Source organism: Odocoileus virginianus, chromosome 2 (genome assembly GCF_023699985.2).
Source record: "Odocoileus virginianus isolate 20LAN1187 ecotype Illinois chromosome 2, Ovbor_1.2, whole genome shotgun sequence".
Classification (NCBI taxonomy): Eukaryota; Metazoa; Chordata; class Mammalia; order Artiodactyla; family Cervidae; genus Odocoileus; species Odocoileus virginianus.
Window position 1 is genome coordinate 22836872 of NC_069675.1, and position 26669 is coordinate 22863540.

Here is a 26669-nt window from a genome sequence, read left to right on the forward strand (position 1 = left end):
CATATGCATAGTGAGGAAAATAGAACACATCCTAAAGAGTAATTATCTAAGAAAATGATATGAGACCAATCTGAAGATGAATCTGATGTTAGAACTAGGAGACAAGGATTTTAAACTGTCTTTGATAACTATCCTCAAAAAAAAAAGTAAATATATATGAATAAAAAAACAAAATCTCAATTGAAAAGATGACAGAAAAAACTAATGTAACTCTAGAATGAAAAATGTAACATCTGCAATTAAAAATTTCCTAGATTGACTGATATTTTAATGTTAATGACATAGGAAAGCTTAAGGTAGCTTGAATACAGAGCAATAGAAATCACTCAGTAAGAAAAACAGAGAAAATGATAGAAAACTGACCAGAACCTTACGACTTAGTAGATAACATCAAATACTCCTACATATATATAATTGGTGTCCTAAGTGGTGAAGGGAAAAAAATGGGGCAAAAAATATGCATTTCATAAAAGAATGCCAAAAATTTCCTAAATTTTATAAAAGATAAAATTTTAGATATGGATTCTCAACAGACAACACAACAATAAATAAACAAACTGTACTGAGCCACATTGCGGTCAAGCTTTTGAACATAAAAGATAAAAAAGATAAAGCTTAAAAGCAGCAACACACACATGTGCACCCCCGCATGACATACTGGCAAAAAGAGTTTTGACAAAAGGTCAAATACTCACCAGAAACGCAGAGGCCAGCAGAGAGTGAGAAGCATTTTCAAAATTCTGAAAGCATATCTTAAAATTTGGATGTTTCTGTTTGGCTTTATAGCATCTTTAAAGTCCTAAAAGAATTTTTAGAAAAAAAAATTAATGCTGGATATTGCTGTTTGACTTTTAGAATAGAAATACGCTGTCTGCACGTCAGCTCTCTCTCTCTCTTTCTCTCTCTCTCTATATATAAGCATGTATACAATACACTGGGAAATTTTAGAAGACAATTACTAATGCATTAAGAAACTTAGTCAATATTCTTCATGCATACTTGTCATATGACAGAAGTATAACAGTTGTAGGCAAAGTTGAATAGTCTTAGAGTTTTTCCATTATTTTCTGCTCATCTGGCTTTCTCCCAGCCTCAGGAAAGGCATTTTCATCTGAATGAATAGAAGTTATATAGCTGTTCCTAGAGTTATTGTCTTTAAAATCTGTATCCCTACATAGGGAATACCTTATTTTATCTCTAGGATAAAAATTTCAGAGATGGGGTGGGGAAGGAGGTTGGAAGGTAATACAGGATGGAGGGACACATATGCACCTCATGGGTGATTCATGTCGATATATGGCAAAAACCACCACAATATTGTAAAGTAAGTATCCTCCAATTAAATAATTTTCTTTAAAACAAAAAAAATTTAGGTATCAGTACCAGAGGGACAAAGTTTGAGAACAGAAAATGCTCTTTCCTTGAGCCACTGAAATCACTGCACATAGGCCACTGCATTTTCCAAATACATAAAAATACTATGTTCAAAAAAACAATGATACAATACTTAAATATCAGAATGTGTTTTAAAGACTGCATTTAACTAGTGTTGTCTATCATTAACTAGTCCAGTTAACTAGCAGTGTCACACACACACTTATACACACATGTACACACACCACTATACACCTGTGTCCTAGAAATGTTAGCAGTTGAGTGTCATGCCAATCAAACAAATACTACATATTCCAGAAGAAAAATTATGTTTGCCTCTCAGGTAATTCATTTAGGTGAGTGCTGCCAGTATTTATAAAATAGTTGCATAATGGCCTTTAACTTATGGCAGACATTATGCTAAATAGTCATTTGAATACTTAAGCTCTTTTTGATTTATCCGTTTCCAAATACCAACAAGGCTAGCACTGGGAGAAGCAGCCAAGGAGAGCAGAATGCCTGTGTCAAAAGGAGATAGACTGTTTTCCATGGAGATAAATTTGGAGACAGAATAGATTAGTATGAGACATTCCCTGCTGCTAGTCCTTTTGATTTTCTTTCTGCTGATTTGTGAAGCCTCTCTACTTTATGGTTAGAATGATTTCTTAGGTATCTTCAGCTACCAAGAGAAACAGAAAAGAAAGGAAACTTCTTTCTGTTCCTTAAAGATGTTTTGTTGTTAAGCATATTGAAGGCTACATAAACCATCAGTTGTCAGATTCTCTTAAGATATCCATGGGTTATTGTTAGATATTCTCATTTACCTATTTTTTGTACACATTTAACACTTTTTATTTTATCCATGTAGAAATGACCACTTTGTTTTGGTCATCAGCTTTTACACTACAAATTGTTTACCAATGTATCTCCCCCGCTCATCTTTTCAGACAGACCTGATGATAAACGAACTTTGACACATATCTCACTGGGAACCACAATTTATATAATTTTCTTAATGTTTCAAGAATGCTATTTTGACATCATTTAGAATGGCTAAGGAATCTCCTCCTCCTTTGACAAAAGAATTCTAGAAAGTTGTTTCCCAAAAGAGTCAATTACACTAAATATTAAGAACTAAAGAGAAGTATACACTTATATTGGCCAAAGGCTCAGGAAAACATTTTCTGCTCTGGACATTAATATTTGACCTCTGGGACAGAACCATATTACCTGGATTTCATTTCCCTCAACCTCAAATTCATCCTTAGATGCAGCTATACATATCTCATGTCAGTCCTCACCTAACAATAAATAGTACATAAAGCAACACAGAATTTCCCCCAAGAAATTAATATTTAAGAATATTGGCCTGGAGGGTAGAACCTGGAAAATTAGTAATCACCTTTCAAAACAGCATCTAAAAACCAACTCTAGAAACACATTTTTCTTCTTGCAGTTTATAGCCTATATACAACATAATCACATTTTATATCATTTCCTGTCTTGACTTTTGCGGGGTGGGCTTTTGGAACTTTAAACTTATCAAAAATGTAGCTTACCAAAAATGTGGCATTATTGTTTTACATATTATTTATGATGACAACATATATTGGTATAGTTTAAAAAATAGAGGATTATTCACAAAAGGGCTTTGCGGTTTATGAATAAAAGATCCTCACCTATCTATTCAATCTATTCAACCTTAGATAGAAACTTTTACATATATAGTACAGTATGATTAAATATAATCACTAGGCTGTACATTGTAAATGCAAATCTTGTACATTTTGTAAATCAAATTTTTTAAATCAAAGTTTATACCCTTGTATATAAATCTTGTAAATCATCTTGTAAATCAAAGTTTATACTCTTAGACTAGCATCTCCCCATTACCCCACCTCAGCTTCCAATTGATTTACACTCTGTTTCAATTAGTTCTGCTTTTTTAGATTCCATATTTGTTCAGACCCTACCCCAGAAGTACTCAATCAGAATCTTTAGGAGTAGGGGCCAGCACTCTCTTTTCACACACCCTCCATATGATTCCAGAACAATGATAGTTTGACTAAAACAAAGTTGGGTTCTCTGGGCACTAATATTGAAAGGGGAGGAAGAAGTTAAAGACACAGGAAACTGGACAGTTAAGATGATAAAGTCTGACTGTCTTGGCTAGAAGGTGAAGAACAAAAGAATTACAATAGTGGGAGAAACTAAAGAACAGAAGTCAACATGAGATAAAAACAGAAATCTGCTGTGAGTGAAGGAATGAAACACCATTCACCAGTCTCCACTTTTCAAAGTCCAATCCCACTTTTCTCCTGGTGCCCAAGTCTCAGCAGACATATTTGAGTAGCATTAAATGCAATTTTTCTTCCACTCAACTGCTTTTCACATTCAAGGTCCACTGTAACATAAGCCCTAAATCAGAAATTGGGCCATCTACTGTTTATGAAAAGTGGTAGGCAAAATAAAAGAAATGTTAATTGGAGACAATTAGGAAAAATAAGCATTTACCTAAACACTGGTTGGTAAAAACAGAATACAAAATGTATCCACCAGGCAAGACATTTTTAAGTGAGCTAATGGCCAAATACTGAGGGTTTGCACTCTACTCATATGAAGTACTCCTGGAAGGACTATACCCTATCAGAGAATGGGTAGTAACGATTATGAAAGATCTCAGTTTAGATTACTGACTTGACTGAGTCTGGTATGACCTGCCACAAAGCCAACCTTAGGAGTCAGCAGTGCAGAAATACAACCCCATATTTCACAGACATTTATTTTGGAGAAGAGCACACTTGTTACATTTCAGGAAATGTAGCCCTAAACTATGCTGTATTTTGTCATCACTTCATAATATTAAACTTTGCTGTATTTTTGCTGATCACACCTGAACTCAGTGAGGTTAAAAACTGCTGCTTCTCCCTTTTATTCCATTCAAATAAGCTCTGACTCTTCCTTTTCTGTCCTTAAAAACATTGCCAGAAACATTATCCAAAACTTAAAAATAAGGCAAGAAGGTAGACAGAATATACCTTTGATGTTGTACAGAGACAAAAGCCACCAGGTATTAGGCAGGGGGATGATCTTTGTTCATTTCACTGTTTATGATGAATTAAAGTTCCAAAACATAGTGTGTGTGTGTACATATGTGTGTGTACACACACACACACACACGCACACATATATATACATAGTTTTACAGAAGAGCAATGTAAATAATTCCTCTCTATTAAATACATATAATCTGAATATTGAAATAAAATACTGAAATATTGAAATAAGTATGTCATCCCACTTATTAATATTTTCCATTGCTGAGAGAGGCAGGGCAGACTTGATTGGTTAAATAAAACTGTTACCAGGGTAGAGATGCCAGTCTCTCTTTTCACAGATTCCCCAGTCTTGAAAAATGATTCTTTGAGAGAACTCTTATTTTGGTTTATGTAGTTGGCAGAATCTTGCCTCCTTAAAAAAAGTCCCCATCCCAATTCCAAGAGCCTGTGAATATGTTACATTAAAAGGCAAAGGGGAATTAGAATTATTATTAGCTGATCTTAAAATAAGGAGACTATCCTGGATTACCTGGATAAACATAATGTAATCATAAGGGTCCATGGACTTAGAAGAGAGAGGTGCAAGAGACAGAGTGCTGTGATGTAAGAAGGTCTCAACCCACGTTAGCTGGCTTTGAGAGTGAGCAGTGGAATGCCGGCAACCTCTAGCAACTGGAAAAGGCAAAGGAATGACTTCTCCCAAAAAGAATTCAGCGCTGCTGACACCTTAATCCTAGCCAGTGAAACCCTTTTTGAACTCCTGAACCACAGAACTATAAGACAATAAATTTGTATTGTTTTAGGCCACTAAGTTTGTGATGATCTGTTATGGTGGTGATAGGAAACTGATAGAGTTTAAGTATGTTTGAAGAACTCACTCTTCATTCTCCCTTCCAATCCCCAATATGACTATCCAAAGATTCTCACACACACACACACACACACACACAAGAGTCTCACATTCTTAGTCTTTTGCTTATACAGTCCATGGGAGAGAGGGAACTGATGCTTGTAGGATACCCTCCCCGCCTGCCAACCCCCGGCCCAAGAAAGTGAGGCAGAGATCTGTCAAGATTCTTCATCACCTCTCATATGCATATAGTCCCTGTTGTTTCATTTTGGGGAATTTAATTGCAATCTCAAGACGAAAGAGAATGATTGATGGAGCTAGACTAAATATGAGAGAAAGAAGAATCTGATCTGAAAAACTGTTGCTAACATGTCATTTAGGTATCAACTGCTCATCTTGAGTACTTGGTTAAAATATGAATTAATGAACTTCATTCTAAATCTACCAAGCCAATACTTCTGGGGATAGAGGCCCACAGTTACTAAAACTTAATAAACTCTGTCATAAAATAATGCCTTTTTTTAAACTTCACTTATCTCAACTACAGAAGCCTTAGACCAACAAAAAAAGCAAAGTTTTTGTTTTCAGAGGTAGAAAGCATCTGTTGCTTCACTTGATAGCAGATGTCAAGAAAAGGAAATTTAAATCTGAAGTGAAAATCGAAGACCAGAGGCCTAGAAGAGATAAGTGATTTGATTAAAGACACAACATCTTGACTGACAAAGTAAGAGCTAGATAATAGAGCGTGTGCCTTCTACTTTCCAGAACCTTAACAATTTTTTCAGTCCTCTCTCTTGAAAGCAAGAGGAAACAGTGCCTTTTGGAAGCAAACACATTTATTATAGGCCTGTTTCATCTCCACAGTAGTTCCTTTTTATTGGTAATTATTGGTGTTTCAATAAATGACTATAAACTGCTCTGTGCCATTAAATCCCACCCCAACCGTGAGATTTGTAAAGTGCTTGCTCTTCAACATTCCCTCATCAGTCACATGCTCTCTTTTCTCTCCTTGGATCTGGAGGCTTTGTTCCTGGTTAATGGGGAGCATGTTGAATTGTCCTCCATTTAGGATACTTGGTAATATTCAACTGATCTCAGATTTCTGTTTCTGCCTGGAGAGTGTTTTACATGTCAATAGTCACCAGTGAATTTACTGTTAAAAGAAGTTAAAAGGTTTGCTTTGATCCTAGAAGCCTGTCATTAAAACTCCTGCCAATTGGCAAAAACTTGAAAGGTTTGCTTTTCAGCATTGAGCACTAGGAAAGTTTAGTCAATTAGACTTGGCTTGATTTTTTTTCCTCAGGATGAGTTTTCTTCTTGAAAGACTCCCCAGAAGAATAAATTAATAAGATGTCAAGAAAAGGAAAATTCAAGTCTGAAGTGAAAATGGGCAAGGGTATCATTATGCATGAAGGGGGCATAAGGCCCCTGCCTTAGCTTTGCAGCTCAGCAATCAGACACCAGGCTGGACTTTTCCAAGAAGAGAAATGTCTTTGGCACTTAAACAGACCTAACTGCTTATGCCATCTCAACCCGCTTCCTTACTCTTTGACTTTTCTCCTTGCATGTGGCATGCAAACCAAATGCAAGTTTTATTTCCATTAATATTAATATTCATTGAGAATACCATCCCAATATGCCCCATGGTACCTACTCTCAAAAATCAAACACCTATTTCATTTGCCAGTGGTTCTTGTGACTCTAGTTAACCCTGATCATGACTGAGATTAGAAGAAAACATCTAGTATTTTTAGGGTTCTTTATGTTTTAGGGCAGTTTGGATAAATCTCTTTTTATGATTTTCTGTTCTGGAAACTGGAAGCCTTTCTCATTTGTACAAAATAAACAAAACCATTGAATTAGAAAATTGAATCATTAATCACATAAGCTTTATATAAGTTTATATATATATGTTATAATCATAAATTGTATGTTATGATAACATCATGACTAGATCTGAACACGGTTCTTATTTTTTCCCAGTTTACTCTGACATGGTTAGTTTTGAATTCTCAAAATGAAGCTAAAGAATATTCAAAATAGAATACCTTCTCCTCAAAATGCATCCTGTATTCATTAGTTAAATCACTCTTCTTCTTCTAACCTTGTTACTAAATCCTCTTGTTCCAACCTTTTAATACATTTCAAACTTGTCCCCTTTCTCTTAGGTTTTGTTATATAACCTCACACTAACAAATAAGCCTCAAGTGTAGCAGCCATCTGGTTTATCTCCTTTATTCTAAATCTGTCTTCACCTCTCCACATCACTGCCAGATGAATATAGTTAAGATTTTGGATAAAAACAAATATCCCTCCTTCACCAATGCCTCACCAGAGTGCTTCAAGAACTCACATCACCTGACCCCACTGTAAGTAAACTTTTCTTCTCTCTCATCCTACTGATACTCAGATCTTCCATGCATGTTTCCCTTTGTGTCTTGTGTCAAGCTCTTCACTGAAAATCATAAAGGTTCTTATCTATTAAACAAGTCACTATTAGTCATAAAGTTCAAGAGATTCTATGAAACTTTAAAAAATTTTCTCATCTGTTATGAAATCTAATTTTATTTATAGTAAACAAGTCCACTAATATTGTATTTTCTTATATTCATTGTCTCACTTATATTTGTTGGACCTCGGTCACTAAGATTGTTGAGATCTTAAGTATAAGAACCTTTTTAGGAACTTAATGCTTTCAGTCACAGGGCTTATCCTTCCATTTTAAACAACTGAAAACATTAGGAAACAATATTGGAAACAATTCTTAGGGACTGGACAAAAATATAGCACAAAATCGTGACCCCTGAGAAAAAGGAAAGAAATAAGGTATGCCCGAAAGTGGCCACAATTTACTGCCTAGAGAAAGTCTGTGGGCTACTTAATAGGGAGGGAGAAGCCACACAGACCTGAGCAGTTTCCCTGAGTTGAGGGAACAGAGAAGAGGTGGCCAAGGCCAATTTGGGGAGGCTACGGCAGCTAGAATCAATAAAACAAAGTATCAGACAGAAGTTGCAAGGAAAATCTCTGGAGATCTTCAGAAATTTCTTTTCAGGCCTTCATCTCAGTACTGATCAGTCCATGTTTATGAATAACCTACTCAAAACCAGAGAAACAACAAAACAGAGGCAGAACACAACCCCGAGAAGTAATTCAAAATGCATCATAGACCTACATGTAAGAACTAAAACTGTAAAACTTCTAGGAGAAAAGTTCAGTAGAAGATCTCAGTGATCTTGGGTTATGCAAAGATTTCTCAAATAAAACATAGAAACTACAAACTAGAGGGGGAAAAGATCAACAGATTGGACTTTATCAGATTTATAGATCTTTATACTTTAAAAGACACTGTCACACAATGAAAAGGCAAGTCACATGCTAGAAGAATATAGTTGGAAGACATATTTTTGATGAAAAGTTTGTATCCAAAATATATAAAGAATTCTTTAACTCAATAACAAATAACCAAACTTTTAAAAAATGGCAGAAAGACACTTCACTATAGAAGATAGATGATGAAGAAATTATGACATAGAGTGATTTTCGCATAATTAGTGATTAAGGAAATAAAAATTAAAACTTCAGTGAAATACTACCACACAAGCATTAGAAGGACTTAAACGAAAAAGACCGACCATGCCAAATGTGTTGTTAGTCAGCTGCTCAGCTGTGTCCGACTCTTTGCAGCCCCTTGGACTGCAGCACACAAGGCTTCCCTGTCCTTCACTGTATCCAGGAGTTTGCTCAGACTCAAGTCTATTGAGTCGATGATGCCATCCAACCATCTTATCCTCTCTTGTCCCCTTCTTTTCCTGCCCTCAATCTTTCCCAAGTATAGCTGAGAACATGGAGCTATTTCAGGTTTCATACATTCTTTGGGAGCATACCATGATTAAAAACAAGTTTGAAAAACAGTAAAAACTGGTTTTGTAGTTTCTTAAAGCTATAAACATACACCTAAATGTGATTGAGCCATTCCATTCCTAGATATTTAGCAAATATAAATAAAAACCCATCTGCTCCTCCCTGCCCCCAAATAGCCCTAAATGTTTACAGCAGCCAAATATACAAATCTCAAAAATGTGAAATAACTCAAACGTTCATTAATGGGTCATTGGTTAAACTAACTGTGATCAATCCTTACAATGGAATAGTATTAATACTAAGCAATAAAAGAGAAAGAACGACTGACACATGAAAAATCATGCTGACACCAAATGATGCTGACTCCTTTTTGTATTACATCTTGTTTACGAGCTTTATTCTTCTTAAAATATGATGGTTCTTTTGAGGTTGTTCCATAGATTTCTGAGGTTCTTTTCATTTATCTTCAATTTGTTTTATCCATCTTCTCCACAGTATATAATTTCTATTAATAAATCTACAAGTTCACTGATTTATTCTCCTACCATTTATATCTGTTGCTGAACCAATGTAATGATTTTTTCCATATGATTGTGATACCTTACAACATTAAAACTTTCTTTTTTGTTTCACTTATTAATATTAACTTTGCTGAGTCCTGATTATGTGTTTTCTAAAGTCTATAAACAAGGTTTTATTTAATTATTTGAATGTATTTATTTTAATTTTAATTTATTTTATTTAATTTATTTTATTTTAATTTTAATTTTTGTATTATAACCAAACATCTGAGTCCATTTAGTCAGTTTCTATTCTTGTATCATTTCCCAATTATGTCATCCTGTTTCTTTACATGGTTTATATTTTGTTTTTCTTATTATTATTAAAATGAAACAGCTTAGACATGTTAGTAAGTGTTCAGCAATTTTATTTTTCCTGTGAGCACTTTTGTTGCTGTTGTTTTTTTTAAATTTATTTAACATGCCTGGACATAATCTGTAGAGTCCGTCACCCTCTTGATATGTGGCTGCTGATGACTATTTTTTTAAATTCTTGTTTTACTTTTTCTTAGCCTAACTTTCTAACGGTCACCCCTGTGTCTTTATAACCTACTGGTCAGTCAATGATTGGATTGAGGTTGTGCCCCAAAACTTTGATCTAGCAAGACCTTCATCCCTGGCTGGTAAAATTATGTGTGGGTTGAGAAACAAGTTCAAAGTTCAGGCAGTTTTCAGGCTTGACTCAGGTTTTACTTTCTGCTGGCTTACTCAGATCTTGCCTACACATGCACACAAGCTTCCCATCATTCGAGAGACTGTGAACTTGGACCCTCTCAGACCTCCACTATGTGTGCAGCATCCAAGGCAGTGTGGGATATATGAAAAACTTGACTAGCCCCTCCATCTCTCTCTCATTTTAAGATTTCTTAAGATTTCTGGCTGGCTTGACAGATTTCAGCTTATTGCAAGACACACTAACCTGTGGCCAGCAAAGGAGCAGTCTTCCCCATTCATTTTTCCATAGTTTGCTATTTGGCTGACACTGTCACTACATGTGTTTTTTAACCTCAATTCCAAATCAAGTAGGCTCCCTTCAGCAGCAAAGCTGCTGGTTTTCATGTCCAGCCGTAACGTGGTAGAAAGACCACATTGTTGAGCTGGGCAGGGAAACGGCAAGAAGGATGCATTTATCCTTTAGTGCTTGCTTTTCACTGATCAAGGTAATCCCACCAGGTGTTACTTCTCCCATATTTCCCTGCACTTCCCGGGTGCATATGTATGCATGTTAGTGTTCTCAATGGGTAAAAAATGAGAAATGTGCCTCAGAAACCCAAGGAAGGTGTTAACGCACCTGTATCAAGCCAAGCCAAACCTGTGCAAAAACTGGTCACCAGAGCAACAGCTAGGGTAAGAGGTGGTACCTGAAAGATTTGACCAAGAGGCTTCTGATACAAATATAGCATGAAAGTTTGAATAAATTAATATAGCTTATTCTTAGGTAGGAATACTAATATCATAAAGATGCAGTTTTTTCCAAGTGAATGCATAAATTCAAATAAAATTCCATAAGACCTCACAGCATGCTTTGCTGAAATGACAAGCTGATCTTTTTAAATTTATAAGTAAAAAACAATCACCGAAGACAATCAGAATTCTCCTGAAGAAAAACCTCAAGTTGACAATACTACTCTACAGGAATAAGGAATAAGCAAAAACCATTGAGAAACTGGTACAAAGATAGATGAATAACAGAACAAGATAAAGAGACCAAAAGCAGACCCATGTGTATAAAAGTTGTAATTTATTTACAACAGAATGGGCATAGATTGCAAATCATTTGGAAAAACACAGGGTTTTCAATAAATGGTTGCTGGGACAATAGGTTTTCCCATACAACACATTCCGTAATATAATGAGATCTTATATCACAGTGTAAACAAACTCCAACTGGATCAGAAATTCAAGTATTAAAGAAAAAACTAAAAATCAGTTATAAGTCATTATAAGTCAAGAAAATATATGGTTGGCAGTGATATAAGGATTGATTACACTGGATTATAAACAACTACAATAACACACCATAAATTAAACACACACATATATAAATACATTCAATTACACTAAAATTAAGGAGTTCTTTTCACTACTAAACTGTAAAAAAGAGAAAATTCAAGCAACTAACTGGATGAACCTTAAAAAATATATAAACTACCAAAGGACTAGTGTACTAAATTCTTACATAATTCTGACAAATCAATAAGAAAAGGACAAATAACTCAATAGAAAAATTGTCAAAAGATATGAAGGGAAAAGAAATGATCTACTATATTGATTTAATCCACTAATATATTTTGATTTAGAATCTGGAGAAAATACTACATTAGGCCAAAAGACTTAAGAGATTGGAAGAATTAGTGTCAACAGAAATATATTGTCTCTCTCATCACAGCACTGTTTATAATATCCAGGACATGGAAGCAACCTAGATGCCCATCAGCAGATGAATGGATAAGGAAGCTGTGGTACATATACACCATGGAATATTACTCAGCCATTAAAAAGAATTCATTTGAATCAGTTCTAATGAGATGGATGAAACTGGAGCCCATTATACAGAGCGAAGTAAGCCAGAAAGATAAAGACCATTACAGCATACTAACACATATATATGGAATTTAGAAAGATGGTAACGATAACCCAATATGCAAAACAGAAAAAGAGACACAGATGTATAGAACAGACTTGTGGACTCTGTGGGAGAAGGCGAGGGTGGGATGTTTTGAAAGAACAGCATGTATATTATCTATAGTGAAACAGATCACCAGCCCAGGTTGGATGCATGAGACAAGTGCTCAGGCCTGGTGCACTGGGAAGACCCAGAGGGATCGGGTGGAGAGGGAGGTGGGAGGGGGGACCGGGATGGGGAATACATGTAATTCCATGGCTGATTCATGTCAATGTATGACAAAACCCACTGAAATGTTGTGAAGTAATTAGCCTCAAACTAATAAAAATAAATGAAAAAAAAAAAGAAATATATTGTCTCTTTATACTGTGCATTGTTCACTTACAATGCCAGAATATAGACAGGATTTCAAAAGTAAGTTCATTTCTTTTTTCCTTTTAAGTTTTAAAAGTCACAAAACTGAATATTATGTATCTTATAAAGCACAATACAAAATATATAATAAAATATTCAATCTTTTCTTTGTTCTTCCCCATGCCTTCACCACCTCTTCAGAAGTAGCTTTATATATTTTAGTGTGGGTGTGTTTCTTAAATCTTTATCTATGCATTTACAAACACATGTATGCAGAAGGTTATAAAAATTGCTATATCATGATCAATGTGTTTCCTTTCTTTGTCACTTAATGGCCTCATAGATATCTTTCAACATTAGTAATTTACTATTTGAGGTGTTTTCAGAGTCTTGGTTTTATATCTTACAAGAAAGTGTCAGTATAAGATTTACCCAATTTCATCACTTTTCAAGAGTCTTTATCTGCAATACTTTAAAAATCTTTAGGCAAATCTATCTAGCATCTTTCTAAGATACTCATGGTCCATTCAATTCCATAATACCCTTGAAAGCAAGTTTTCTAAGGCTGGGAAATTCTCAAATGGTACATTCACACCAAAGAATTGCTTTTGAACTGTCGTATTGGAGAAGACTGGCAAGAATCCCTTGGACTGCAAAGAGATCAAACCAGTCCGTCCTAAAGGAGATCAACCCTGAATATTCATTGGAAGGACTGATGCTGAAGCTGAAGCTCCAACACTTTGGCCACCTGATGAGAAGAGCTGACTCATTAGGTATGACCTTGATGCTGGGAAAGACTGAAGGCAGGAGAAGGGGACGACAGAGGACGAGATAGTAGGATGGCATCACTGACTCAATGGACATGAGTTTAAGCAAGCTCTGGGAGATGATGAAGGATAGAGAAGCCTGGTGTGCTGCAGTCCATGCAGTCTCAAAGAGTCGGCCACGACTGAGTAACTGAACAACATTTTTAAAAAAAGAGCATTTTCTAGAGGTGCACTTAATTTTATTTTTAATAGTTACTCAAATTAAATTTCACAAATATATAATTCCTAATAGAAGTGATGAAAATATATTGCCTAGAGTTAGAATATGTGAATTGGGAGCTAAAGCGACGTGTGAACACACATTACAGAGGCTGCTTGATAGATATCTGAATTTCTGACAACCACACTGAACTATTAGCTGGAATTACACACTTAATTTTGCCTTTAGATGAATAAAGAACCACACTTTTATACATAAGTGTGAAAATAAACTGAAGTAAATTGCACTTATTTCCATAACTTGCTTTCTCTTGAGAAGAAAAATAAAAGAACAAACCTACCCTTTTACCATGAGCACAGCTCTTTGCAACTTTCTGAAAAACAGCAATCTAACTAATCTATTTTGACTGGAACTCTGCTTCTTGACACTTTGCGCAGTGTCAAAATTCAGTTGATATATAATAAAAGGAATTTAAACCTGGACAAGGGTGAAGGATTACAAATGTCTATCATGAGGGCTGCAACTGACTCTCCTCTTCCTTTCCCTGGCAGTTGAGTGCAAATATAGCTTCAATTTTATTCTCAAAGTAGCATTTCAGGAGGCCCCTTCTCATCCATCAGGACTGACATGCCAGATAAATTCCAGTGGCTATCCTTGAAGCTCTGCTTTCAAGTGACACTGTAACTCTGGACAAGTATCTCTTTTATGTCTCTCTTTTTCAGAAAACAATGTAGCTAATTATATCTCTCTCCTAGGATTATTGGGAAGATGACATAAAATAAATGGCAAGGAACAGCCCAATTTGTTATGCAATAGTTGATCAATATTTGCTGAATGAATTCATAGACATATGGATGAATGGTATTCAAGCTAAAAAAAAAAAGCTTTTGAAATTTCGACTTAAAACTTGAGAATATACTAACTTTAGGGTTTCTCCCTTAGTTTTTGTTTTTAATTGTGGTAAAATACATGTAACATAAAATTTACCACCTTCACCACTGTGCAACCCATCTTTAGGACTTTTTCCTCTTGCAAAACTGAAGCTCTATCTATACCCTTTAAACAATAAATCCCACTAGCCTCTCCTCTTAGCTCCTGGCTACCGCTGTTTCAAGCTGTTTCCTTGACCTTGAATATACTACAGGGCTCATATGAATGGAATCATGCAGCTTTTATCCTTTTGTGACTGACTTATTTTACTTGACACATCTTCTTTATCTTCATCTTTTTCACTCATTGACTAGAAAACCCAGAAATAAACTCACACATTTATGGTCAATTAATCTACGACAAAGGAAGCAAGAATATTCAATGGAGAAAAGACAGTCTCTTCAATAAGCGGTGCTGGGAAAATTTTACAGCTACATGTAAAAGAATGAAATTAGAACATTCCCTAACATCATACACAAAAATAAACTCAAAATGGATTAAAGACCTAAATGTAAGTCCAGACACTATAAAATTCTTAGAGGATGCTTCCCTGATGTTTCAGTGGTAAAGAATCTGCCTGCCAATGCAGGAAATATGGGTTTGATCCCTGATCCAGGATGACCCCACATGCCCTGAGCAACTAAGCCTGGGCACCACAACTATTGAGCCTGTGCTCTAGAGTCTGGGAACTGCAACTGCTGAGGCCATGAGCCACAACCACTGAAGCCCACGGTGCCCGAGAGCCTGTGCTCCACAACAAGAGAAGTCATGGCAATGAGAAATCCATGCAGTGCTGCTAGAGAGTAGCTCCCACTCACTGCAACTAGAGTAAAGCCTGAGGAGCAACGAAGACCCAGCAGAGCCAAAAATAAATGAATTAATTAATTAAATTAAAAAGAAAAGGAAAAAAAAAAAAAACCTCTTAGAGGAAAAATACAGGCAGAACACTCTTTGACATAAATTGTAGCAAGATCTTTTTTGACCCACCTCCTAGAATAATGAAATTAAAATAAAAACAAAAATAAATAAACGGGACCTAACTAAAAAGTTTTACACAGCAAAGAAAACCATAAACAAAACAAAGACAACCCTCAGAATGGAGTAAATATTTGCAAATGAAGCAACTGACCTGGAATTCATATCCAAAATATACACAATAGCTAATTTCTTTTAGCACTGAATAATACCCAACTGGCTGGCTGGTCCAGAGTTTATTTTTCCATTTACCTACCAATGACATCTTGGTCACTTCCACATTTTGGCAATTATGAAGATAGCTTCTATAAATATCTACCTGCAGGTTTTTTTTATGGATACAGTTTTAAACTCCTTGAGGTAAATACCAAAGAGTATGACTGCTAGATCATATGGTAAGAGTATGTGTTGTTCTATAAGAAACTGCCAAATTGTCTTACACAGTGCCTATAACATTTTGCATTCCCACAAGAAGTGAATGAGAATTCCCTATTGTTCCACATCCTTGTCAATATTTTCTGTTAACAGTCTTCTAGATTTTGGCCCTTCTAATAGGAGTATAGTGTTGTCTCATTGTCTTAATTTGTATTTCCCTAATGGCACATGATGTGGAACATGTTTTCATGTGCTTATTTGCCATCGATATACCTACTTTAGTGAAAAGCCCATTAAGGTCTTTGGCCCATTTTTCAATCAGAATGATTTCATACTGTTGAATTTAAAAGTTTCTTGTATATTTTAAATAGTAGTCCTTTATCAGATGTATCTTTAATAAATATTTTTTCCAATCTGGTTTGGTTTTTTTCATTTTCTTAATATTGTCTTTCATAGAACAAAACTTTTAAATTTTAATGAAGTCTGGCTTATCCATTGTATCTTTCATGGATCATGTCTCTTGTTGTGTCTAAAAACATATCCAAGGTCATCTAGATATTACCCTGTGTTATCTTCTAGGAGTTTTATGTGGTTGCATTTTACATTTAGGTTTGTGATTTAGGATCTCACTTTATATCATAAATTTAAAAAGCAAAAGCAAAGGATGTTTGTTTCTTAACTTAGCCAAGAAACTATTGGAGTTTTGCAAATTCTAAAGGTAAGAAAATATGCATTTGAATTTTTGGATGACCTTTTTCAAAACTTCAGATTTAAATAAAATTTAGCTTTTAGGAAGATTTGTCTACTTTTTTCAGGCTTCTGGTTTTTATTATTATTATTATTATTATTATTCCTGTATCTAAGGGTTCTATAATGTGACACACGGATGTCACTAAAAGTTAACTGTAGCTTTTCATTAAAGGAGAGGAGAGAAATGTAGACATTCTAGAGGTATCAATTCAGGAAAAAAAAATAGCCTTGGAAGAAGAATGATGTGAAAATATTTAAATCTTAAAACAGAAGAAAAACAAGGTAACTTCTTCAATGATGAAAATCTAAAAGCCAAACTTTCCTAATGAGGAACAGAGTTAAAGTAAAATATTTATGTGTGTTATGATGAACTCTGACTCTGTTACTGGATTTGAATTCCCTTTGTGTGTTTTCATTATATATTAGTATTATTTTCTCTGCATTATTTATGGCCAAGACATAGTTTGTATCACATGTGTGATAAAGTATCAAGGAAGAAGAACACAATAGATCATGGCAATTTAACATTATGCATAAGTATCATATTACCATGGCTGAAAGAATCATTCAAAAGGCCATTTTCCCATATGTGTTCTTACTTGACTTGTAAAATAAGTTTTCCAGTTATAAGAAAGTTGGGAAGGGACAAAGAATAGGCCAATACTTAGCTTTACATCCTTTACCTGCCAGCCAAACATAGTTATTTTATTCTTTTACAAATATATAAGTGAAAAGCCTCTGTTTAGTGCTACCACAGCCAACATATCTGCCTCTTAACATTTCAAGGGCAAGAACCACAAGAAGGACCAGTTTTTAGAATTAGAACTCAAAAGAGGCAACACAGAGTTTTGGAAAGATAAAAGTCTTCACAACCTGAAATCATACCTATAATATGAATCCTTCTTACCTAACTTCATCCAAGGAATAAAAAAAGGAATATGTAATGACACAAACTATTTTTCTTAGCCTGGAAACTTAAACAGAGAACAGATAAATGCTAAGATTTGGGGCACTCTTTTAAATGTTCAGTCTCCTAGGGTTCCCAGCTACTGTACTTTGCATGCCCCTAAGACATTAGCACAAAAGAATACAATACATTGGAAATGGGGAAGAGGATAGAATAAACTCCTCAGAGAAATATTCCCTGGCTGATATCCCATGAGGCAAGAAGCCAATGGAATCAGTAAGGATAAATGAATGTCCCAAATTCATCATCTGATTTAAGGGGGAGTCATAAATCAGTACCTTTAAATAAGGTACTCCTAGATAGCCACCTCATGGGTAGGAGGAGGGGCACTGATAACACTGCCATCTTTTTAAAAATGATGTGTGTTGATTAAGTTCATCAATTATATCCCCTGAACCTCATGGTAAAGGCTGATCCAATCTGATTTTCCCTCTTTATTCTAACTCCATGCTAAGGATAGGTAAAGATGCTTGCTTGACCAAGCATCAGCTTCAGTAGAATGTGAAGGCTGGGAGAGAAGTGAAAGATTTGGGGGCAGGGAGGAGAGAAGAGGAGATAGGAAGAAGAGAATGAGAGAAATAATGAGAAGGGTTAGGGTGTTGGAAAAATCTTTAAAAGTCTGTTTTCAATAAGTCTTCTACCCATGGGACTTTTCTGGTGGAGTGGTTAAGAAATCTGCCTTCTGATGCAAGGCACGTGGATTTGATCCCTGATCAGGGAACTAAGATCCCACATGGTATGGGGCAACTAAACTTGCCTACTGCAATGGAAAGAAGAAAAGGAGTAAGAAAGGAACAGAAGGAGGGAAAGAAAGAAAAAAGAATAAAGAAAGAAGGAAAGGAAGGAGGGAAGAGGGGGATAAATGAAGGAAGGAAGACCTCTGTATCCTGGTAAGGTACAGCTCCAGAACACTGAAAAAAAAAGAAGAAATCTACCCTTACCTGACCTTTAGCTGGATGAAAGGGAATATAACATGCTTCCTTTTTCTTTCATATTTTGTTTATTGTTTTATACTTTTGAAAGCACTTTAACAGGTTGAGGGTGGATAGAATCAGGATGCAAAAGATTAACAACATCATTATCCCAAGACTCAGCCCCTTCCAACTATAATGATGGAAATGCAGCCCCCATTTGAGTTTCCCCTTCAGTTTTAAGCAGATATTTCAGAACCAGGTGCCATTCTTTCATGTTGCAGGGGTACAAGCTCCTCACCCACTCATGCCTAGTCTGCCTAAAGACTCTGCTGAAGGCCCTTCTTGGCCGGTGCTAGCTGGGTACTGAAATTGAGCAGCTGGGGGAAGTCACATGCTTGTCCTTGCAGTTCAAATTTTAAAACATGTCCTTTCTTTTACCTCACCTGTTAGAAGAAATATTTTCAAGCATGGCTGTCAACCATAGCATGGTTGGTGCCTCTTTTCAATTTCTCACATCCCACTACACTCAAGATAGCATTCAAACACACACTTCCCAGTATCTAACATGGAGAATCCTAGAGTCCCTAGGAGGCCACTCCTGGAAGCCTTACTGTCGCCTGGAAACTGATCTTCTCCCTTTGCCCTCCAGTCTTTGAGTTCCACTAGCAATCTCAACTTAATTTCTCTGAAATTGTTGTTGCTATTATTATTTGAGATAAGGGTCATCCCTTGGGTAGGTCCATAGAATTTCCTTTGATCCTCTTAGGAAGTTTGAGGAATAGTACTAATATTCTTTTATGCATTTGAAAATTGAAGCATCAAAAGATCAAGTGACTACAGACAAAGCACATTAAATAGTTTACAAACCAATACAGCAAATGAATGTATGAGTAAATAAATGAATGACTTGCTCAAGTGGCAGAGATAACTAGATCTCAAATTTCCTAGCACTTAGCCTAATCACCTCCAATTGATAAACAGAATTAGAATTTTCTCTTGATCAAATGTGAGCTGCACATGACATCTCAAGGGGCTGTGCAAGAGAGGAAAAAAAAAGAATTTGTATAGCACTATTAATGAAATGTTTTATCATTATATCCCCTATTTCCTTTTACTATTATATAGCACCTACTGGTCAGGCCTTAGCTCCATTTTAAGACAAGAAACTGAGGCCCAGAGAAGTGTTAGTCATTCAGTCATGTCTGACTTTTTGTGTCCCCATGGACTGTAGCCCGACAGGATCCTCTGTCCATAAAATTCTCCAGGCAAGAATACTGGGGTGGGTTGCCATGCCCTTCTCTAGGGGATCTTCCTGACCCAGGGACCAAATCTGGGTCTACTGCATCACAGGCAGATTCTTTACCATCTGTGCCACCAGGGAAGCCTGAGGCCCAGAGAGGATTAGTATTAATAGCTTGCCTCAGTGAACACAGCTAGTTCGTGGTTGAGGTGAGATTTGAACACAGATTTACTTCTAGGTCTAGTGCTTTTTCAGTAAGCAAAATCAAAGCTCAGGCCTTCTTGACTTACTCACCTTTAAAACAGAGCACTTGTCTGTTGCTAATACAGGCTTGAAATGCTTCAAATGGCTTTGAATTTCTCAGAAAATTAGATATACAAATTTTTACCACAATAGTCCTATTGATCCCCCTGTGGTCTTCTGTACTCCCATCTTGCAGGTATTATTGCTGGATAAGCCAGTTCAAAGAAGTTATCATCAAAATAAACAATCTAGTAGCTATCGAGACTCCAAATCTCCCTGGGATATAGATTCAGTCCCATTATCGAAACCTGCTGGAAACGTGACACTAATGACAAGTAGGAACTTTATAGCTCCCATTTCCCTTTGCTGACATTACAAATGCAAAATCTCTCATTTCCCCAAAAGTTCATCTACTTGATCTATGCAGCTGAGGCTATATATTTAGCATTTTTCTGGCAGCAGCAAAAATCCTGGAGGAGAAAGTGGACCCATTACTCTTACACAGGAAGAACTCATTCCAGGATAGTGAAGCCAACCTTAATCTCCCCACCCTTATTCCACCCCACTCCCCCCAGCATACATTACATTCACCTGCAAAGTACAAAGACATTGGCTGCAGATGAATCACTTATTTTACCATTAGGAATACAACAGGATGAGCAAGCCTCCTGTGAAACAAGGGGGAAATAAGACTAGAATATAGCATTGTGTATGCTAAAACTGAAAAAGTCCAAAGTATTGGAAATAAATGACACCATGGAAAGAAATTGCCACAGCTCACTAAAACAGCTAACTGAAAATTTGTCGATGAAAACTGTCAGTTCATATACCCAACCATCATTATAAACACTATAAAGGAAATAGCTAGAGGAGCTGAGAGGTGGGACCAAAAAAAAAAAAGAACCTCTGTCCTTTGCTTCTTTTTTGAAGCCCCCTGTGGCTCAGTGAGCTTCTATTTAAGCTTGAAGACTCAACTTTCACCTTCTGCATGGAGACTTCACACTCCTCTAGGAAAAGCTATTTGCTATCATTCTCTCCCAAGAAGGAGGGGATTAAGTATATCTTCTTTGCTGCTTCATCATGCATACCTAGTAGCACGCCAGGCATATAGTCAGAGCTCAGTAATTATAACTGAATTAATTAAATCATTATCCAATCTCCTCTTTGTGTTCCCATTATACTAACTCATATCAGAGCAGGCTTTTTCTCATATTTTGACTCTGGATTTTGCTCTTTCCACCTGACTGGCAGGCAGTCTTTTGAGAGGCAAGAGGAATCAGGATCTAGTGATCTAGGCAGACCAACATTTATCAAAACACTTTTATGGAAAACCAATTACAGACGTTTCTTGGATGGAATAAAAATAAATATCCTCTAAAGTAATTCAATTCTAACATTATATTATACTAATAAAACAAGTTTCTATAAAACATGGTGCTTGAGAAATGTATAATCTAGTTGCAAAGCAAGTAGAATACCGATAAAATGATTAGCAATGATATGCAAGGCAGGCCATTGAATTGTAATTAGGCGCTCACTATTTTGTACCCTTCTATATTTAAACAAAGTCTGTGCGAAATAATACTCAGGCAGGTAACTATTTTAAACAAATTGAACACAATATGTGTTCCTAAGAAGGAAATTTCTGATACGGAGTCTATTTCTTTATACCTTATTCACTACACTCCCAATCTCTGGTCCCATTCACTCCCCAATCTTTGGTCTGATTATAAGTCCAAGTACACTTTTATTTGAAATCAGCTCTGAAGTCAAGAGAAATTTTTTACTGCTACAAAGGTAACCTGGCAAGTAGTCTTCATATTAAGAAGCACAAACTAAGTCACAGCTAGTAGCAGGTAGCTGCACTGCCTATGAAAAGGGAGCCTGATGATCAGCAAAATTTAAAGGAGTGGAAGGTTTCAGACCATCAGCAATTCATGTTTCTCTATGCCCAACTTGCTGGGTTGGTATATTCCTACCTGTCACAAGAAATATATATTAAGCCAAGTCCCCAGAGTGATAAATCTCCCTAAAAACCTCGGGGTGTCAGAACACTGCAAGAAAAGTGATGCACTTAATTAAAAAGAGGTTTACAGTGGCCAGTAGTCCCAAGGATTTATGTGCTACCCATTCTCTGAAAAACAGAAGAATCTCCTATAGGGCACTGATGTCACCACTTAAACCCAAATTCACAAGTGAGCCTTGCATTCAGAACCCATGTACAACTGAGACACAGAGGACATCAGTGGAATATGTAGTTTGCCAATGACAGAGATAGGAATAGCTTCATGAGTGTGTATGCTGCACTTTGTACCAGGTCTCACACTTGGTTTAAAGCTCTGCTATTGCTGTCTTAAAGATCTTAACAAACTTTGAACAAGAGGCCCCACAAATTATGTTGCAGATCTGAGACAGGGAAAAAGAGTAACCTGTGAAATTTCTTATTGTCTTGTCAGAGGGTTAAAGTTCCTGATAGCAAAACGTTGGATATCAGAACGTTGTACTGAACCTAGAAAGGAAATTCATCACAGTTAAGATGTGGGTCAGCTACAGGGAACTTTCACACACTCTCCACTGAAGAACACTGAAGGATAGTTACTGCTGCAACCTTGAGATGGTTGTTTTTGGTCACAAAGGTTGGTTAATTCATCATCACCCTCAGAGTAGTTCAAGCAAAACTGAACAATGGACAGTGTATATTTGGATCCCCACTCCTCTCCCAATGCCCTATCCCACCACTGACACCAAATCCATATTCTCCCTTCTTATCCACTTGTCCCAAGTATCTGCTGTTCTCATCTTTCTCCATCTAACCACCCAAGTGAAAATGTGCTTTCAGTAAAGTGCCTGATGAATTATTTCACATAGAAATCATAAATAAGTGAGCTTATACATTCCAGGAACCTAGAACAGTGTCTGATATAGAGTCAGCATTTAATAGTTGTTAATTTTATTTTCATTGATATTATTCTGGCTGTTAAAATGTTAATCCTCTGAGGGCTACACATATTTCTGAAAGTGGAGTATGAGGTACCTGAAGATGTGATAAGTGAGGTAGGTCTTGATTTAGATCATGCATCAGCTAAATTGGATCTAATCCTCAGTTTCTTCAATTATAGAAGAGAATAATACTATTATGTGAAATCTTCATAAAAATTTTAGGTGAATAATACAAAGAAGGTGAGTAGCACAGTGTCTGACTCATGGGAGGTACTCAACTAAGGTGAGTTTCCATGAAGAATTGCTACTGTTTCTGAGTATCTGCATTTTTACAGGGATCAGAATTATAAACTCTGAGAAGATTATGGCAGAAAGTTATTTTCCTGGTGGTAGATAAACCACTGAAACACTTTTCTGCCTCCAATCAAACTTAAACTTCTGATTTTACTCAGCTTTTAGATCTCAGCATGGCTGTCACTTCCTCCAGGGAACCTTTAGTACTAGGTTTCCATAGACCCTGTCCTCCTCTTGTCACACAATGACACAGTATCATGGAATGGTTCACTTATCTAAAGTCCCAGCTTGAGGCTAGGAACTGTGTCTTCCTTTGTATTCTATATGGATACAGCAATGTTTTCCACCTCATGTGCTTCTCCAGAAGCTTATCACTCCCTCAATAAGAAGTGGAGTCCTTGTCCCCTCCTATCCTTAAATCCAGGGCCTTCCCTGGTAGCTCAGCCGGTAAAGAATCCACCTGCAATGCAGGAGACCCTGGTTCAATGTCTGGGTCAGGAAGATCTGCTGGAGAAGGGATAGGCTCCCCACTCCAGGATTCTTGGGCTTCCCTGGTGGCTCAGCTGGTAAAGAATCTGCCTGCAATGCGGGAGACCTAGGTTCAATCCTTGGGTTGGGAAGATCCCGTGGAGAAGGGAATGGCTACCCACTCCAGTATTCTTGCCTGGAGAATTCTATGGAGAGAGGAGCCTGGCAGGCTATAGTCCATAGGGTCACAGAGTCAGACACAACTGAGAGACTTTCACATTCACTTTTCATCCTTAAATCTGGGTGGGCACTGGTAACTGCTTCAGCCTATGGAAGAGTAGAAAATAATTCTATATAACTTCTGAGGTTAGATCACTAAAGGTGGTATAGCTTCTACCCAACTCTCTCTCTTAAAATCATTTCCCTAGAAGTTCACCTACATGGTGGAAAGAAGACCAAGCCCATGGAGAGGCTTGAGGAGGGGAATCTGAGGCTCTAGTCAACAACCAGTATCGACTTTCTTTGCATGAGTGAGCCACCTTAAAAGCAAAAACTCCAGCCCCAAATCAAGCCACCTCAGCTGATAGAACATGAAGATGCTTGCATGCCTAGTCACTCATATCTGACTCTTTGAGATCCCATTGACTGTAGCTTGCCAGGCTCCTTCCTTGGTCCATGGGATTCTCCAGGCAAGAATACTGAAGTGGGTAGTCCTTCCTTCTCCAGGGGATCTTCCAGACTCAGGGATCAAACCCAGGTCTCCTGCACTGCAGGCCGACTCTTTACTGGCTGAGCTGTCAGGGGAGCCCAGAACATGAACAAATGTGCCTTTTCTTGTGATTTCAGTCCAAATTGCAGATTCATAAGTTAAAATGTTATTTTAACCCACTAAGTTTTGTGTGATTGGTTAAATAGCAATGGATAATTAGAACACATTTTGTTCATAGTTTCTTGAATAAATTTTCACTATTTAATCTGACAGAGGCAGGGAATAGGAACAGATTATAGATGAGAGGAAAGGAGTGGAGGAGAGAGAGAAGGAAGGCAAGAAAAGTAAGAAATACAGGAAGAGAGTGTGGGAGGGGATGGAGAAAAGGAGGGAAGAAGTGGGAATATTTCCTATAATCTTTCATTTATTGTGATATATTCTTAATATTTTAAGAATTATAAATATAGATTTTTACCTAACACAAAGAGTTTAGTATATAATGTGGTCTAAGTTATTAGAAAGAAAAGTAACCCTGAAAGTCAAACACTGTTGCAAAAACTGACTTCCAAGTCAAAGACAGACAAGGGAAAAAGAAACTCCGAGTCAGCATGTCAGTGGCTGATGGACCATTTCCTATCTGAAGCTCCTCTTCCACTGAATCAGTCTCTAAATGCAGTGTTTGTTTTTCTTTTTAATCTTAGTCTACATATCATGAGTGTCTAAAATACCACCTGAATAGCAAGAGTGGGGATCTAGGGCAAAAGCAGCAGACTTTAGGGAAAGAGCAAAGGCAGTGTTAGAGAATTTCATTGCACCAGTAGGTAGCTTCTGGACCCCAGCTACCAGTCAACCCAGAAATATCAAACATCAAGTAGAAGCAAGCATGATCCTCAACATACTTTGCAATCCCACTCCCTCCCCTGCCTTTCTGATGATATCAGAGATAGTAGGTCAGATAAGGAAGTATTAACCATCAAGCACTGTGAATTTCTGTGAAGTGTGTGATATATTTGATAATGAGATCTTTCCCTGAAGAATGTATGTAGAGTTCCCATCTGTTTTTTTTTTTTCTTTCTTTTTAAACTTTTTATTTTATATTGGGATATAGTTGACTAATAGTGTTGTGATGGTTTCAGATATAAAACAAAGTGATGGTTATACATATACATGTATCCTTTTTCAATTCTTTTCCCAATTAGATTGTTACAGAATACTAAGCAGAGTTCCTTGTGCTATACACTAAGTAGGTCTTTGTTAGCTATCTGTTTTAAATATAGCTATACATACATATCAAACCCCCAAACTCCGTAACTATCCATCCACCTACCTTTCCCCACCTCCCAGTAACCATAAGTTCGTAGTCTGTGAGTCTGTTTCTATTTTATAAACAAAGCCAAGAAATAAACACCCACACCTATGATCAATCAATGTACAACAAAGAAGGCACGACTATACAATGGAGGAAAGACAGTCTCTTCAATAAATGGTGCTGGAAAAACTGGACAGCTGCATGTAAAAAATGAAATGAGAACATTCTATAACACTACACACAAAAATAAACTCAAAATGGATTAAAGACCTAAATGTGAGGCCAAACACAATAAAAGTCTTAGAGGAAAACATAGGCAGAAAACTCTTTGACATAAATCACAGCAATATCTTTCTTGATCCATCTCCCAGAGTAATGGAAATAAAAACAAAAACAAACAAATGGGACCTAATTAAACTCAAAAGCTTTTGCACAGCAAAGGAAACTATAAACAAAATGAAAAGACAACCCACAGATTGGGAGAAAACACTTGCCAATGATATGACTGATAAGACATTAGTTGCAAAATTTACAAACAGTTCATGAGGTTTAACATCATCAAAATAAACAACCCAATCAAAAACTGGGCAGAAGACCTAAATATACATTTCTCCAAAGAAGACATACAGATGGCCAAAAGGCACATGAAAAGATGTTCAACACCGCTAATAATTAAAGAAATGCAAATCAAAATTACAAAGAGATATCACCTCATACCCGTAAGAATGGTTATCATTAAAAAATCCATACACAATAAATGCTGGAGAGGATGTGAAGAGAACGGAACCCTCCTACACTGTTGGTGGCAATGTAAGTTGGTGCAGCCACTATGGAAAATATGGAGGCTTTTCAAACTAAAAACAGAACTATAGGATTATCTGCAA

General features: G+C 36.6%; 1 long non-coding RNA gene across 3 annotated transcripts in view; it reads right to left on the minus strand.

Moving 5' to 3' along the window:
- Positions 1–696: 696 nt before the first annotated feature.
- The window catches only part of LOC139037084 (uncharacterized), a 486748-nt gene continuing 460775 nt past the window's right edge, over positions 697–26669 (minus strand). For all 3 annotated transcript variants that reach the window (XR_011489880.1, XR_011489883.1, XR_011489881.1), the window contains one exon: positions 697–799. This is a non-coding gene — a long non-coding RNA (uncharacterized lncRNA). The remainder of the gene's footprint in view (positions 800–26669) is intronic.